Here is a 15,690-nt window from a genome sequence, read left to right as displayed (position 1 = left end):
CTCCCTTTTACCTGTTCCAGTAAAGATCTTTGGCTCTGGATCTGGTTGCTGGGTCAATCCTGGTCCGCTCACGTCCTGGGACTGGGTTTGCTCCTGCTTCTGCTCCTGGTGGAGCTTGTTCTCTCTGTGTCTTAGGTAACTGGTTCAATTCCACTCCAGTTCCAGTGGAGGTTGCTGACTCTGAGTCAGGTTGTCGGCTCACTCCTGGTCTGCCAGTGTCCCAGGACTGGGTTGGCTCCCAGGGCTGGATTTGCTCCTGGCTTCTGCTCTGGGTGGAACTTGTGTCCTCTCTAAACAACTTTTTAAGTTAATATAAGTACACATTAACTCATCAAGATATAAAGAAATTGTGGAACATACACACAAGGAAGTACTATTCAGTCACAAAAAGATGAAACTCCTTCCATTTGTGAAAACATACAGGGCACCGGAGCTCATGCCCCTTGCACATATATGAATATATAAAAGTTGATCTTACAGAAACTGAGAGGAAAGTAGTGGTTACCACACACTGGGAAAGACTAGGCAGTAGGTAACTTTGACAAAAGTTTGAGCAATAAGTAATAAGCTACAGGTAGATTAGAGGGGCAGTTTTGGTACGCCATTAAATGACTACAGATAATGGAAGTGTATTACATACATTGGTTTTATACTTCATATAGAACAAGGAAATTCAGATCGCTAGGAGCTTTCAGTTCCCATTGTGCTTCCCTGTAAAGAATGTATTTAGTTGCCTGGAGAACCATTCAGTGTTTCTACTGAAGCAGAACTTCTGGAAGTATAACAAGGACAGCAAATTCTTTCCACTTGATCAGACATGGCAATCCTTGTTTGTATTTATTTTTATAGTGAAAAATGATTGCCAATGATTTGATAGGAGGAAATTATAAGGATCAGTAAGGCGGCTCTATAACTAAAGGTACTTGTTGTTTTACAAGCCCAAAGACCCACAGGTTCCCTTAATCCATGTGTACTGGTTGGGGATTGGTTGGTTTGTTTGTCAACTTGATGCAAGCTAGAGCTATCTGAGAAGAGGGAACCACAATTGAGAAAATGTCTCTATAAGACTGAACAATAAGTAAGACTGTGAGCCTTTTTTTAAAATTGCTGATGGACTAATGTGGAATGTCCAAGTCCATTGTGGATGGTGCCACCCTTGAGTCCTGGATTATATAAGAAAGCAGAATGAGCAAGCCATGGGGAGAATGCCAGTAAGCAGTACTCCTGTGTGGACTCTTGTTCAGTTCCTGCCTCCAGCTTTGAGCCTTGAGTTCCTACCCTAACTTCCCTCAGTGATGTAGTATCACCTGAGCACTGTAAGATGAAATAACCCTTCCTCCTCATGTTGCTTTTGGCCACCCTCAACACATATCACACATATGCATACACACACACACACAAATAGTAACAATAGAGTTAAATTTAAACTTTAAAGAAAAGTGATAAATGTTTGAGATTGATGTTTACCCTAGTTTCAATAGTGTACAATGTATACATACATCAAAATATCACAGGGAATTTTATATGTGATTTTCATGTCTTGGTTAAAATTGTTTTAAAATTTAAAAATTCTAGCTCTTTGCTGATACACAGGGAAGCAATCACTTTTGCATAGTAGCTTTGTATTCCACAACTTTGCAAAAACCACTATTTCCAAAACAGTTTTTAAATTTTCTGCATTGATATCCATGTCATTTGTGAAAGAAGTTAACTCTTTATTCTTCCCCAACATTATATACTTTTCCTTTCTTGTATTAATGTATTAGTTAAAATATCCAGTGCAGTATTAAAATGTAGTGATGAGAAGAGGCATCCTTGCTTTGGTTCTCCTACTAGTAAGAAAGCTTCTAATTTCTTATCATTGTGTATGACTTACCTATAGGGTTTTGTAAATCTTCTTTATCAGTCTGATGAATTTCCTTTTATTTCTACTTTGCTGAAAGATTCTAGGTGCTGCGTTTTACCAAATGCTTTTCTTAATCTCCTAATATATTGACTTATTTTCCTGTTGATGTGATAGGGTATATAAAAAGTCAACTACAATTTCCACACCTAACATCACATAATAGTACATTGATGAAACTGTGGTTTACATTCACATTTTCAACATTATTTAATGATGTGAAAATGTTAAATTATCATAAAGATGAAAAGTACCAGTATATGATACCATGTGTATAATACCCACTATGCAACCATGCATGGCTATATGTGTTCCATCACATATTCTTTTAAACTATTTTTACTTTATGTGTTTTGCCTATATGTGTGTGTGTGTGTGTGTGTGTGTGTGTGTGTGTGTGTGTGTGTGTGTGCAGTGCCTTTGGAGGCAAGAGAAAGAGCATCTAAACCACTGGAACTAGAGTTATGGTGAGCATCTGAACCATTGGAACTGGCGGAACTGGAGTTATGGTGGTTGTGGGTACCATTTGAGTTCTGGGAACCAAATCTGGGTCCTCTGCAAGAATTGCAAGTGCTCTTAATCACTGTACCATCTCTCCAGACTCTGCTATAAATACTTTTTATTCAAAACCCATATGATCTGTAGAGGTTCTCCAAACACTGATTTAACAAATACAAACATAGCTCCTAGGTGAAGCAGAGGGTCAGGTTTCAAGAAGTCCTTAGTCACATTTTCAACCAACAATGTATAACCTTGTTTTGTATCTTTCTTCATTAAAGTGTATTATTATATATATATATATATATATATATATATATATATATATATATGTGATTCATTAACATTGAACTCATGGTCAATATTCCCAGAATGGTTTATTTTCATTGCCAACCTGATTGATTTTAGAATTACCTGCATATGTCTATGAGTATATTTCCAGAGATGCATAACTGAGGAAGAAATAACTACCTTGAATATGGCTGGCATCCCCTTGAATATGGTTAGCATCTCCCCATGAACTTGGGTCACAAACTGAGTATGGAAGCAAAAGAGAAATACAGCTGAACACCAGCATTCCCTATTCTCTGCTTCCTTCTCTGCCCAGACTTGAGGGTTCCTAGCTACATGCTCCTGAGGTCACGAACTCTGATACATGCATTCACCTCCACAGTGGACTCAATTCTCTCAATCCATGAGATAAATTGAAGCATGCTCCCACACAATCTGCTTCCCAAGCATTTGGTTCCAGCAGTAAGAAAAGTTACTAATATAACTGTACGTAATTCATACCGGAGAGAAGATGCTGTGCATATTCTTTCCTCAGAGTAAATGCAAAACATTTCTGAACTTGGGAAAGCTAAATGGCACATGTTAAACAGTAAGTCATTATGGAAAAATACTAAAACTTGAAGCTGCAAGGGGAAAATTATTTACTATATAAGACTGAAATAAAAAGGCAGAACATTGATTTACTTACCCTCATCTGCAATGCTTGTGTCACCTACTCAAATGTTTAAATATTATGCCATTCTAGATGTATCTGTGAATGGCTGCAAACACTGGAAGTATTGATTTGAGAGATTGTAAATAATTTTAGAAAGTATATGTGTGTGTGTATGTGTGAATTAACTGACTCTATAACACACCACATACATAAAACTATGCCTATATAACATAATTTAAACTGTATCTAAATGTGAGGGGAAGTATATATAATTTGATAGAAATTACATCAAATTGGTATGAATATTTGTTATATGAAATTCTTACTTGAAGTTTTTGAACTTTTGTTTGTTTTTATCGATTTTAAATATAAATATGTGCATTGCAAAGTCAATCATGATGGTAAATTTAATTAACTAAAATTCTCAATGAAGAGTTCCTACATCTGATCAATCTATAACAAAGTCTTACACATAGCTTTTAAACATAATAGGTAAGAAACTTTGACAATATAGAAAATGCCTGATAAAAATTTGAATAAAAATATATAATATCCACATTTTCCATACCATATCTAAAATAGCTATGAGGACAAATGTTACCAAGATTTTCTTTTAAGTATATAACTATAGATAACTATTGGTCCTTTTCCTAAACATTTCTATATCTTTAAAATTCTTCAAAGTGTGTACCATATATATTATGTTTTTCTTCTGAGATAAGGATTTTCTACATAGCCTTGGGTGACCTGGGACTTAGTATATAAATCAGTCTTGTCTCAAACTCAGAAAGATATGCTTGCCTCTGCCTCGAAAGTACTGGAAGTAAAGATGTGCAACAAACACCATGACCATCAAATCAACCTTCTTTAAAATGGAAACTAAGGGTCTGGGGAAATAGCCGAGCATATAGAAGCACTTGCTACGAAAGTCTCATGACCCAAGTTTGGAAACTTGAGAGCCAGCTAGCCTAGCTTATGCCATGGGGAAGGAGATTATCTGTTTCAAACAAGGTAGAAAGGTAAAAACTGATACCTGAAGTTTATCCACTGATCCCCAACTGTGTGTCATGATACCCATGCTTTAACTCTTCCACACAGAAATAAATGTGTGTGCGCACACACATGACATAAAGAAAATAGAAAATAATATATTTAGTGTTCCTAGTGATTAATAAGAACCATGAATATTTAATAAGTTATTGTTGAAAAAAATTCCCAATTCTTTTTCATGGAGGATAGCAAACTTCATTTCTACTCACTTTTAGTATTTAGTTTCTCTCTCTCTCTCTCTCTCTCTCTCTCTCTCTCTCTCTCTCCATCTGTCCATCTTTCCCATTTTTCCTCAACATTTCTAAAATGAAGGTAGAAGACATTTATAATAATCCACAAATAAAAAGATAAAAAGATAATTATACTAAATAATGCTACTAAGATGTTACCAATATAAAGATGATAGAAAACTGAATTGTTGGTTTTAGGTGTATTTATACATTTTATCTCAGCATGCTGTATATGTGAATGTGCTTTAGAAAAAACTCGTGTTGGGGGGAATTCATGTGGAGGTCAGAGTGGAGGCAGATGTGAGTGGGTGCAACAGAAGGAATCATGGCTGCCAAAGTGTTTGAGTCCATCGGAAAGTTCGGCCTGGCTTTAGCAGTGGCAGGAGGCGTGGTGAACTCTGCCTTGTATAATGTGGATGCTGGACACAGAGCTGTCATCTTTGACCGATTCCGTGGAGTACAGGACGTCGTGGTAGGGGAAGGGATTTACTTTCTCATCCCTTGGGTACAGAAACCAATTATCTTTGACAATCGCTCGCGCCCACGGAATGCACCAGTCATCACTGGTAGCAAAGATTTGCAGAACGTCAACATCACACTACGTATCCTCTTCCGGCCAGTGGCCAGCCAGCTCCCTCGTATCTACACCAGCATCGGCGAGGACTATGATGAGCGGGTGCTGCCTTCCATCACTACAGAGATCCTCAAGTCGGTGGTGGCTCGCTTTGATGCTGGAGAATTGATCACCCAGCGAGAGCTGGTCTCCCGGCAGGTGAGCGAAGACCTCAGAGAGAGCAGCAACATTTGGGCTCATTCTGGATGATGTGTCCTTGACACATCTGACCTTCGGGAAGGAGTTCACAGAAGCAGTGGAAGCCAAACAGGTGGCTCAGTAGGAAGCGGAGAGGGCCAGATTTGTGGTGGAAAAGGCTGAGCAGCAGAAGAAGGCAGCCATCATCTCTGCTGAGGGCGACTCCAAGGCAGCCGAGCTGATCGCCAACTCCCTGGCCACAGCAGGCGATGGCCTGATTGAGCTGCGGAAGCTGGAAGCAGCTGAGGACATTGCTTACCAGCTCTCTCGCTCTTGGAACATCACCTACCTGCCAGCGGGGCAGTTGGTGCTCCTCCAGCTTCCCCAGTGAGGCCCCCTGCTTGCACCTTCTCAGGCCAACCAGGCCGTGGCCTCCATCATTCTGAACACACTTTCCTTCTGCCCCACCCCAGAAATCACTGTGAAATTCCATGATTGGCTTAACGTGAAGGAAATAAAAGCAGAATCACTTCAGATCTGTAATTACCAAATGAAACTTTTGTTGTTCCGCTTTTTTATCCACTTTCATATACAGAGTTGCCAAGCGCTTATGCAGACCAGCTTTGCACCTTTGGAGCCTGCCGGCCTCCCACCGCAGGCGCTGACAGTTGGCAGAAGACAGGCAGGGCAGCGCACAGCTGGCGGCCTGGGTAGACCTATTGCCTCCATCCGGTCGTATATTGAAGATCTGAGGAGGTGGCACACACAGTTGAACCAGAAAGGCAAGCCCTCAGTTTTTCCAGCCGTTTGAACCCGCACAGACACAGCTGGGGAAGGCCAGAGGAAGTGGTCTATCTTAACCGTAAGGCCCATTCCCTCTGACTGTGACTAGCGGAAGCAGGTGTGTGCGAACAGGGCATGGAGTGAGGAATCCTCCCAGCAAGGTGGGTGTGCCTAGTTGTGCTGCCCCTGTCAGAGCCCTAATACCGGGATGGACTTGGAGTAGCACAAGAGGCCTGGACTGAGATGTGAGTCCTGCTGAAGACTTCCTTTTCACTCCCCACATTGGTCCTCTCCAATGCCCAATGGGATTGCAGCTTGAAGGATTGCATCCGGCGGGGCTGAGCACACCTGCCAAGGACATGTGCATCTGCCTTCCTGCTCCCTCTAAAAGATTGCCCTTCCTTCCCAAGGGCTGCGGGGCCAGTGCTCCGAAGGAAGCAATCACGGGAAGAAAACACAATGTAAGCTGCTGTCAATAAATGACACCCAGACCTTCAAAAAAAAAAAAAAACTTGTGTTGTACGGCTATTAAACGAACGTAACAAAGACAGCACAACTTTAAAATAGGATATATAAGCTTTTATTTAAGGCAAAACTTGTAGCATAATGACTTCTAGAATGAATTTTATTCAATGAGATGTTTCCCTCATTAAGACTTTAGTTTATGGCATAGAACTTTTCTTCCAAGTCCTCACACAGACTCAAAGAGAAATAAACAATGACATCTTGAAATTTGCATGCAAATGGATGGAACTAGGAAAAAACCATCCTGAGTGAGGCAACCCAGACCCAAATATACAAACATGGTATGTACTCACTCATAAGTGAATATTAGGCATAAAGCAAAGAATAACCAACCTATAATCCATGATCCCAGAGAAGCTAGGTAACAAGGAAAACCCTAAGAGAGACATACATGGATCTCCAGGAAGGTAAAACAGATAAAACCTCCTGAGAAATTTGGGAGGTGGGAGAAGGGAGAGTGGAAGGAGAAGGAGACAGGAGGAGGGGAGGAAGGAGGAGAACACAAGGGAATGTGATACTCAAGAAGGGGGAAGGACAGTGAGGAAGAGAAAAAAAAGAGATATCTTGATTAAGGGAGCCATTAAAGGGCTAGCAAAAAAAAAAAAAAAAAAACATGGCACTAGGGAAATTCCCAGGAATCCACAAAAATGACCTAAGCAACATTGGAGAGGGTGCCTGAACTAGCCTTGCCCTGTAGTCAGATTGATGACTATCTTAAATGTCACCACAGAACCTTCATCTAACAACTGATGGAAGCAGATACAGAGATCTATAGTGAAGCCCTGGTTCGAGCTACCAGAGACTAGTCCAAGACAGGGAGGAGTGATGATATGAGCAAAGGGGTGAAGACCATGACTGTGATACCCACAGAAACAGCTGACCTGAGCTAGTGAGAAATCACTGACTCTGGGCTGATAACGGGGAAACCTACACAGGACCAAACTAGGTCATCTGAATGTGGGGTACAGTTGTGTGGCTTTGGCAATCTGTAGGGCCATTGGCAGTAGGACCAAGATTTATCCTTACTCCTTGAACTGAAATATTGGATCCCATTCTCTTTGGAGGGATATCTTACTCTGCTTAGATATGGTGCGGGGAGAGCCTTGGTCTTGCCTTGAAGTGAAGTGCCAGACTTTGATGAGTCCCCATAGGAAACCATATCCTTTCTGAGTACATAGGGGCATGGGGTGGGGGGAAGGATGGGGACAGTGGGGGAGTGGGAGTGGGAATGGAGATAGCTATATAAAATGAGAAAAGATTGGATTTTAAAAAATTATTAATTAAAGAAAAGAAAAAGAAAAATTTAGAAGTTTGGAAACTCTTGGGTTTCTAAAATCTAACAGCAAGATGCAAATAGTTGATATAGCCGATCTTCTAGAGCAAGGAGGTCACATATCATAGATAGAGTTCAAAATAAGTATTAATATCTAATGGTTTCAAAATCCAGTGGTATGAAGTGAAACAACAGCACCTGTTGCATTTCCCATAAGGCCTCTTCAGAGTAGCTGCCAGCTGTTCTCGTACTGTCAGTGCAAACGTCTACTTGTAAGAAATATGATTACAAAGTAAAATGACTATTTTAATCTAACACATGATATATCACCTTCCTCTTAATGAGCACCATTGCTTTCAAAGGAATCACTTTAAGATGCTGCATAACTATTTCACTGCTCAAAACCAGTGTGACTCTACGCTTTCACAACATCCTTCTGTCACCTGAACATTTTATTGCCATTCTATTTCTTTTTAAGTCTGATGTGGTGGCAAGACAGTGCTCTAAAATTGTTTTATTGCTTCTTATTTAAATCATCCATCTCCCTGAGAATATTGATTGGTCACCATTTAAAAATGTCTTAAATATTTAAACACAAAATTTATAATTTAAATTAGTGTTTATAGACTTTCATTGTTTGAATGAGAAACATTCCAAATAGTCTTGGGTATTGATCACTTGGTCGCCAGTTGGTGGAGCTGTTTGGGGAGGGTTAGGAGGTGTGGCCTTGCTGGAGAAAGCACATTGTAGGAGGAGGGCCCACTTATTCATCCTGGCCACCCAGAACCAAAATAATCATACAGAAAATGTATTAATTAAAACACTGCTTGGCCCATTAGCTCTAGCTTCTTATTGGCTAACTCATATTAATTTAACCCATTTCTATTAATTTGTATATTGCCACATGGCAGTGGTTTACCGGCAAAGATTCTAACCGGTGTCTGTCTCAAGTGGAGGATCCATGGCATCTCTCTGACACTGCCTTCTTTCTCCCTGAATGCCATTTAGTTTTCCCTGCCTACCTAAGTTCTGCCCTATCAACAGGCCAAGGTGGTTTCTTTATTCATTAACCAATCAAAGCAACACATAGACAGAAGGACCTCCCATACTAGCACATTACTAGCAATAGGCTTTGAGAGTGTAAGGCCTCTTTCTACTTGCAGCTCGATCTCTCTCTCTCTCTCTCTCTCTCTCTCTCTCTCTCTCTCTCTCTCTCTCTCTCTCCTTCATGTTTGTGGTTCAAGATATGAGCTCTCAGCACCCTGCTCCTGCCACTATGCCTACCACTAACTGCCATTGTTCCTCACTATGATGGGCACATATCTCTCTGAAACTATAAGACAAAATAAATTTTTGTTATATGTAATTTTACTATGATAAAATTAAAACCTTCCTTTTTATTTAAGCAGAAAAGCAGAGGTGATGTGGGAGTCCCCTCTGTGTGCTGTCATTACCATTAATGAATAAAGAAACTGCCTTGGCCTGTTGATAGGGCAGAACATAGGTAGGCAGGGAAGATAGAACTGAATGCTGAAAGAAAGAAGGGCAGAGTCAGAGGAACACCTTGGAGCCACTAGGGACAGATGTTGAGGATTTTACCCGGTAAGCCACTGCCATGTGGTGATAAACAGATTACTAGAAATGGGTGAAATTAAGATGTAAGAGTTAGCCAATAAGATGCTAGAGCTAAGAACAAGAACAAGCAACCACCTTCTCCTACAATAAACTCTTTTGCAACTTACCTTGGTCATGGTGTTTTACCATAGCAGCAAAAGTAACTGATACTTTGACATATAAAAATGTATTCAATATATCATTGCTTAAAATAATTTATCAAATAGCATATAGAGTATAATATTTTTATATAGACAGATATATAATTTTTATTTAAATCATATTTAGTAAGCAAAATATCATAGACAAGATGATGTTTATCATTTAAACTACAAACAAAACAAGGTCCCTGCCATAGAAAGTTTTCAACCTGATATGAGACATATACAATAAATAACTCAATATGTATAAACACACAATGTTGTTAGGTAAGGATACATGCTAGAAAGAAAGAAAGTAAGGCAACTACACAGGGGTATAACCTTCCTAACAGGGTAAACAACAAACTGAAGTCGCTGAGGCTGAATTATACATCAGTCACTTGAGACCAGTTTGGTTTAAATGGAGCGAGGAAAAGAATGACTGGAGAAACAGTAGGGGGGGGGGCAGAAAGCAAGTGGAGCTCATAGGCCATGTAAAGGCAGTGTTGTTTAGGTGTTGTTTCTCAAACTGTGATAGACAATTATTAGTCCTTTTGAATAGGGAAATGACCTGAGGAAAAATTTAAAAGATAATCCTGGATTCTGGGGAAAGACTGGACTATAGACCATCTTGGAAGCTAGTGATATCGTTTAACAGATTTAAAAAAAAAAAGAATGTGAGGGTGGAAAGGTGCCTCAGAGGTTAAGTGAATTTACTACAGGAGCATCAGGGTCCGAGTTTGGAACCCAGCAATTCTAACTCCAGAGATGTGGAGGGTGTAGCCTGAAGGACCAGTGGTACTTGCTGTCTGCTGTCCTAATTTCAGGTTCAGTCAGAAACCTTGTCACAAGGGAATAAAGTCTCTCCACAAATATCTTCACACACAAACTCTCTCTCTCTCTCTCTCTCTCTCTCTCTCTCTCTCTCTCTCTCTCTCTCTCTCTCTCTCTCTTACACACACACACACACACACACGTACCCATGCACACACGTGCACATACATATGTGCATACACATACACACACACACATACACACAAAAAGGGAAAGAAAGAGAGAGAGAGAGATGGTGGCAATAAGAATGTCAATATTGAAGGTAGTAAGAGCTAATCTGCTTTAATGCATTTTTTTAAGATACATAAAACGTTAACAGAAAGTATTTGTGAATTTTGGTGCTATGAATAATTTTCAGTTTCCTTTTACATGTCCCCATTGGTTGTTCATTTAGGACTAGAGGGCACAATCAACAACCCAGACCTTAAAGCCAGTAACAAACATATAGTGAGGTTGCTGCTGCCAAAAGCACAACTGGGGGTGGGGGTTGGGGTCCCTTCTAAGAAGTGATGGGCATTGGATAATGGCACAGGATAGTGTAATCTCAAGGCATAAAGACTTCCTTGAGAAAGTCAGCCTCCCAGTGAACAACTTAGCAGTAATCAGAGAAGGTAATCTTGGTTAAATTGGGAAGTGTGCCAAGAGCCTGTCAGGAGGCAACAAGCAGAGGCTAAAGCTTGCAGCAAGGGGAAGATATGGTAGCAGGCAAGATTTTCTAACAAAGCTCCGTTCTGGTTTCAAGGCACATGACAGTGAGCAGAGGTCCAACCAGACAGGTGAATACACAGAAAAATATGGCAGAAACTCTAGAAGTAAATCTCTATCAAATGTACAGAAGTTATATAACCCATTAGCAAACTGATTGAAAGACTGAGGGTCCCTTGATAAGAGATATTAGAATTCTTCATTGATAATCATAAATTACCATAATGATTTCACTCTGCAATCCCTAAAGCTGCAGATATGTCTGCCTTATAAGGCTAATTAAAATAGAAATAAGAGTCCAAGGATGCTAATATAGTCCCTCAGTTCAAAGCTCCATGAGGTAGCATGCTTACTCATCTGCAGGCTTTTCTTAGCTTATCATAAAGTACAAACTGTATGCGCACTTTTATTAGATTCTTTCCTGAAATGTTGACTCTGAGCTCATGCTTAGTGAGAATCATGTTTTACTTGTCTTTTTATCCTCAGCATATCTAGTAGTTGGTTCATAATGATGTTCTCCAGATATGAAGGGATAAATAGATGAGTGGATTTTATTCAGCCCAAAGTGCCTGTGAAAAATCAACATATAAGGGGGAATATTTTTATTTTGGCTTGTAGAATTAAAGGGTTTCAGTCATGGTCACATTGTCTTCTTTCTCTGGGCCTGTGTAGAGGCAGCACTGTGTGGTGAACAACATGGAAAGCAGCATAAGGAATCATCTCATGGCAGAAAGGGAGTTTATTGATTGATTCTAGGGTCCCAGTATCACCTTCAGGATAACACCCCTTATGAACCAACACCGTTCCATGTGACCACATCTGCCAAAGGTTCCACCACCCCTCAATAGTTCCGTCTGCTATGGACTATATCTTTGATACAGGTACCTTTAGATGACATTTAAGACACAAATCATGAGACAAGGGAGATGCTTCAGTGGTAAAGAGAAGTTACTTCTCTTAACAGAGGACCTTGGTTCAGTTTCCACCACCCACACAGTGCCTCACAACTGCCTATGACATTAGCGTCAGGGGTATCTGCAGCCCTTTTCTGACCTCAGTGGGCTCTGTCATTCACGTGGTGTACATATTTACAAGTGGGAAAAACATTTATGCACATGAAACAAATCTAAAAATAATGCTTAAAAGAGATCCAAATAATAATGGAATAGATAAAGCTAATACTGTAAGAAATTCTATTTAGTGACATTATGAAGACACTAAATTTCAAATATATACTTATATATATATAAATTTTACATTCCTCTCTATAATGTTACCTACCCAAACATAATAATTTCCTCCAGGGAAAATAACCTATAAAAATGCAGGGTAACCTAAATAGCTTTCTAACTTCCTCCTGTAATTTTATACATGTTGATTACAAATCATCTTGAGCTAGTCTTAGATCCAGTAGTTACATGACTAGCCTGTGACACTAATGTCTTCTAGAGATATAAAAATATCCTTTCTTTTTATTATTACCACGCTGTAATATTTCCTACCTAAGAGAAGTGACTGAAAGTCATGGCAGTACCAATGTACTAATAACTCTGGGTGATTAGCATTTTGATAAGATATTTGATTGGTTTGGGTATCCAGAGAGCATGGTCCCAGACCCAGCTCTGTAAATGGCAAAGTGACCCCCCACAGCTGACTTTGCTTTTTTATGGTACCATTTACTTAGCTGTACAATATATAAGTAGAGCCAGTAAATGCAAACCGTTGTTTTCAACTTTAGATTTGCATAACAGCTACAAGGACAGGAACCTATGAACATTCCACAGACATTTTGAATACTCATCTAATTACATTTTGAATATATACTTTCACATAAATTTTACATCCCTCTCCATAATATTACCTGCTCAAACATGATGGATTCTACCAAAACTACAGATGGCATGTCTTTCACACACAAAGTAGAAAGGGTCTTGGTGGATGAGTGCAGAGAAGTCTGGACACGGTGCAATTCTCGATGCAAGCCCTTGTACTTGTAAAGGAATCCCCGTAGGGACTCAAGTTCTATCAAAATTTAGCAACACAGTCACAGCAGATGAAAAATAGTTCCCAGACCAAAGGGTGTGATAAATTAAGAGAAAGAGACTTTCCTAAAACATAAGGGATGAGGTTGTGCTTTGCGATTCGGAGAAATGTAACTTGTATACATTTTTGACATATCACTGGAAATATTTAGTTAGCATATGCAGACCTGAGGGCACCATAAAGTCCACACAAGTAATACTTGAGTTAATTGTAGTCAACATACCCTCATGAGCCTCTAAATTATTCCTGCATACTTTTCCAATTAGTCTTTAGTGTAAGAAGAATTTATATTAACCACTTGCTAAAATTTTCATTTCCTCTACTAAACAATAACTTAGAGTAAATAACAATGGCCCCACACATTTTGATTAAAAGTGATCAAAATGGGGCTGGGGAAAAATAGTTCAGTCTGTCAAGAATCTCCCGTGCACACATGAGTACCTGAATTTAGATTGAAGGCACTAACATAAAAACCTTGATGTGATGCTGAGCCTTAAATCTTAGTGCTAGAGAAGCAAAGGCAGGCAGACCCCTGAAGCTCACAGGGAAGCCGACACTGCCAAATTGTCAGCTCTAGGTCAACTTATAGACCTTGCCTCACAAAACAGACTAGAGGGAAGTACCCAGCATCAATCTCTGGCTTCTACACACAAATTCACACTTGTGTGCACACTCATCAACACACATGCACATATAGAAACATGCATGTATGTATAGCACTACACACAAATAATAAATACAAAGAGTAATCATATTATTATCTTAAGTACAACGCAGAATATTTTCCATGCACCATATACACGGTCAAGAGCACTTTAGGCATCTCTTTTTGTTTAATGCTCACAATGACCCTATGAATTAGTTATCATAATTACTGTTTTACAGATGAATACATGAAGTTTACTAAGGTCAAATAACTTGATCAGGGTATTCATAGCTCATGGGTAACAAGCCTAGCATATAAATCTCAGCTGCACAATTTAAATTCTTTGCCATAGTGTTACTATTCTGTAACACATTTGTGCCAGACAAACATCTTTCCAGTAAGTATCCATTTTTAAGTAGAGTAACGATGTTTTAGTTAGGGTTTCTATTGCTGTGATGAAAAAGCAAGACCAAAAAGCAAGTTAGGGAGAAAGAAGTTTATTTGGCTTACCTTTCCATATAGTTGTTTGTTATTGACAGAAGTCACGACAGTTACTCAAACAAGGCAGGAACATGGAGACAGGAGCTGATGCAGAATCCATGAAGTGGTGTTGCTTGCTAGTTTGCTTCCCTTGCCTTGCTCAACCCATCTTCTTAAAGTACCCAGAACCAGCAGCCCGGGGATGGCACCACCCACTGTGGGATAAACTCACCCCCATTGATCACTATTTGAGAAAATGCCTTACAGCTGGATCTCATAGAGACATTTCCTCAACTGAGGCTCTGTCCTCTGATGACTCTAGCTTGTGTCAAGTTGACATAAAACCAGCCAGTATAGATGATGAACGAAGAGTTTGTGGGAGATCACACAGCAAATACTTTTTAAATGGGAACTTTAAAATTCCCTCCCATCCCACTGCCTTAAATAAACTGCTTTGTTATAGAAGTCCGCTTGTGTGTTCCCAACTGCCCAGACTTGTGAAATAACCACACAGAAAATATATTATTTACAATACTCTTTGGCCAATAGCTTAAGCATATTTCTGGCTAACTTTTATATCCTAAACTAACCCATCTGCATTCATTTGTGTATCGCCACATGACTGTGGCTTACCGGCAAAATTCTGGCATCTATCCCCGACAGGGCTACACGGCTTCTCTAGACTCCACCCTTCTTTCTCCCAGCATTCACTTTAGTTTTCCCTGCCCAGCTCTACTCTACCCTATCAGGCCAAGCCAGTTTTTTATTAACCAATGGTATTCACAGCATAGAGAGGGGAATCCCACATTACTGCATCAACTATTCATATGCATCAATTTCTATAGGCACTTCATCAGTGGGTTCAACTGGCCTTACACATAAGTGGATTTTTCTCAGCTATGATTTTCATGAGATGACAAATATTTGCGTCCTGTCCTCTGCATAAAAGAGTTCCTCAAGCATAGGATTAATGAAATTAATGAAATAGAAGCTTTGTAAATATTTTCTTTCTTAAGAAAAACTGGTAGCATCATGTACTGTCATAACACTAATGAAGCATGCATGTGGACCTCAGTGTTTGCATTGTCTCTATAAAAGTTAACAAGATTGTGGAACTTGTCACAAACACATATCTGAAAAATCTGTCCTAAGTCTTTTTAGTCACTCTCTAATTTCATTTAGAGGCTGAGATACCCATTTCCATATATATATATATATTCAATTATTTGTCCTATGAATCTGAGGAGGTTCTATGCTGGAATCACAATA

General features: G+C 39.6%; 1 pseudogene; it reads left to right on the top strand.

The window, feature by feature from the left end:
* Window positions 1-4,897: 4,897 nt before the first annotated feature.
* Window positions 4,898-5,921, top strand: LOC142841357 (prohibitin 1 pseudogene; annotated as a pseudogene).
* Window positions 5,922-15,690: the final 9,769 nt, after the last annotated feature.

The sequence above is a fragment of the Microtus pennsylvanicus genome, chromosome X (assembly GCF_037038515.1).
Source record: "Microtus pennsylvanicus isolate mMicPen1 chromosome X, mMicPen1.hap1, whole genome shotgun sequence".
NCBI classification, from domain to species: Eukaryota; Metazoa; Chordata; class Mammalia; order Rodentia; family Cricetidae; genus Microtus; species Microtus pennsylvanicus.
The sequence above is the reverse complement of the archived record's forward strand: the minus strand, read 5'-3'. Positions and strand labels throughout refer to the sequence as shown.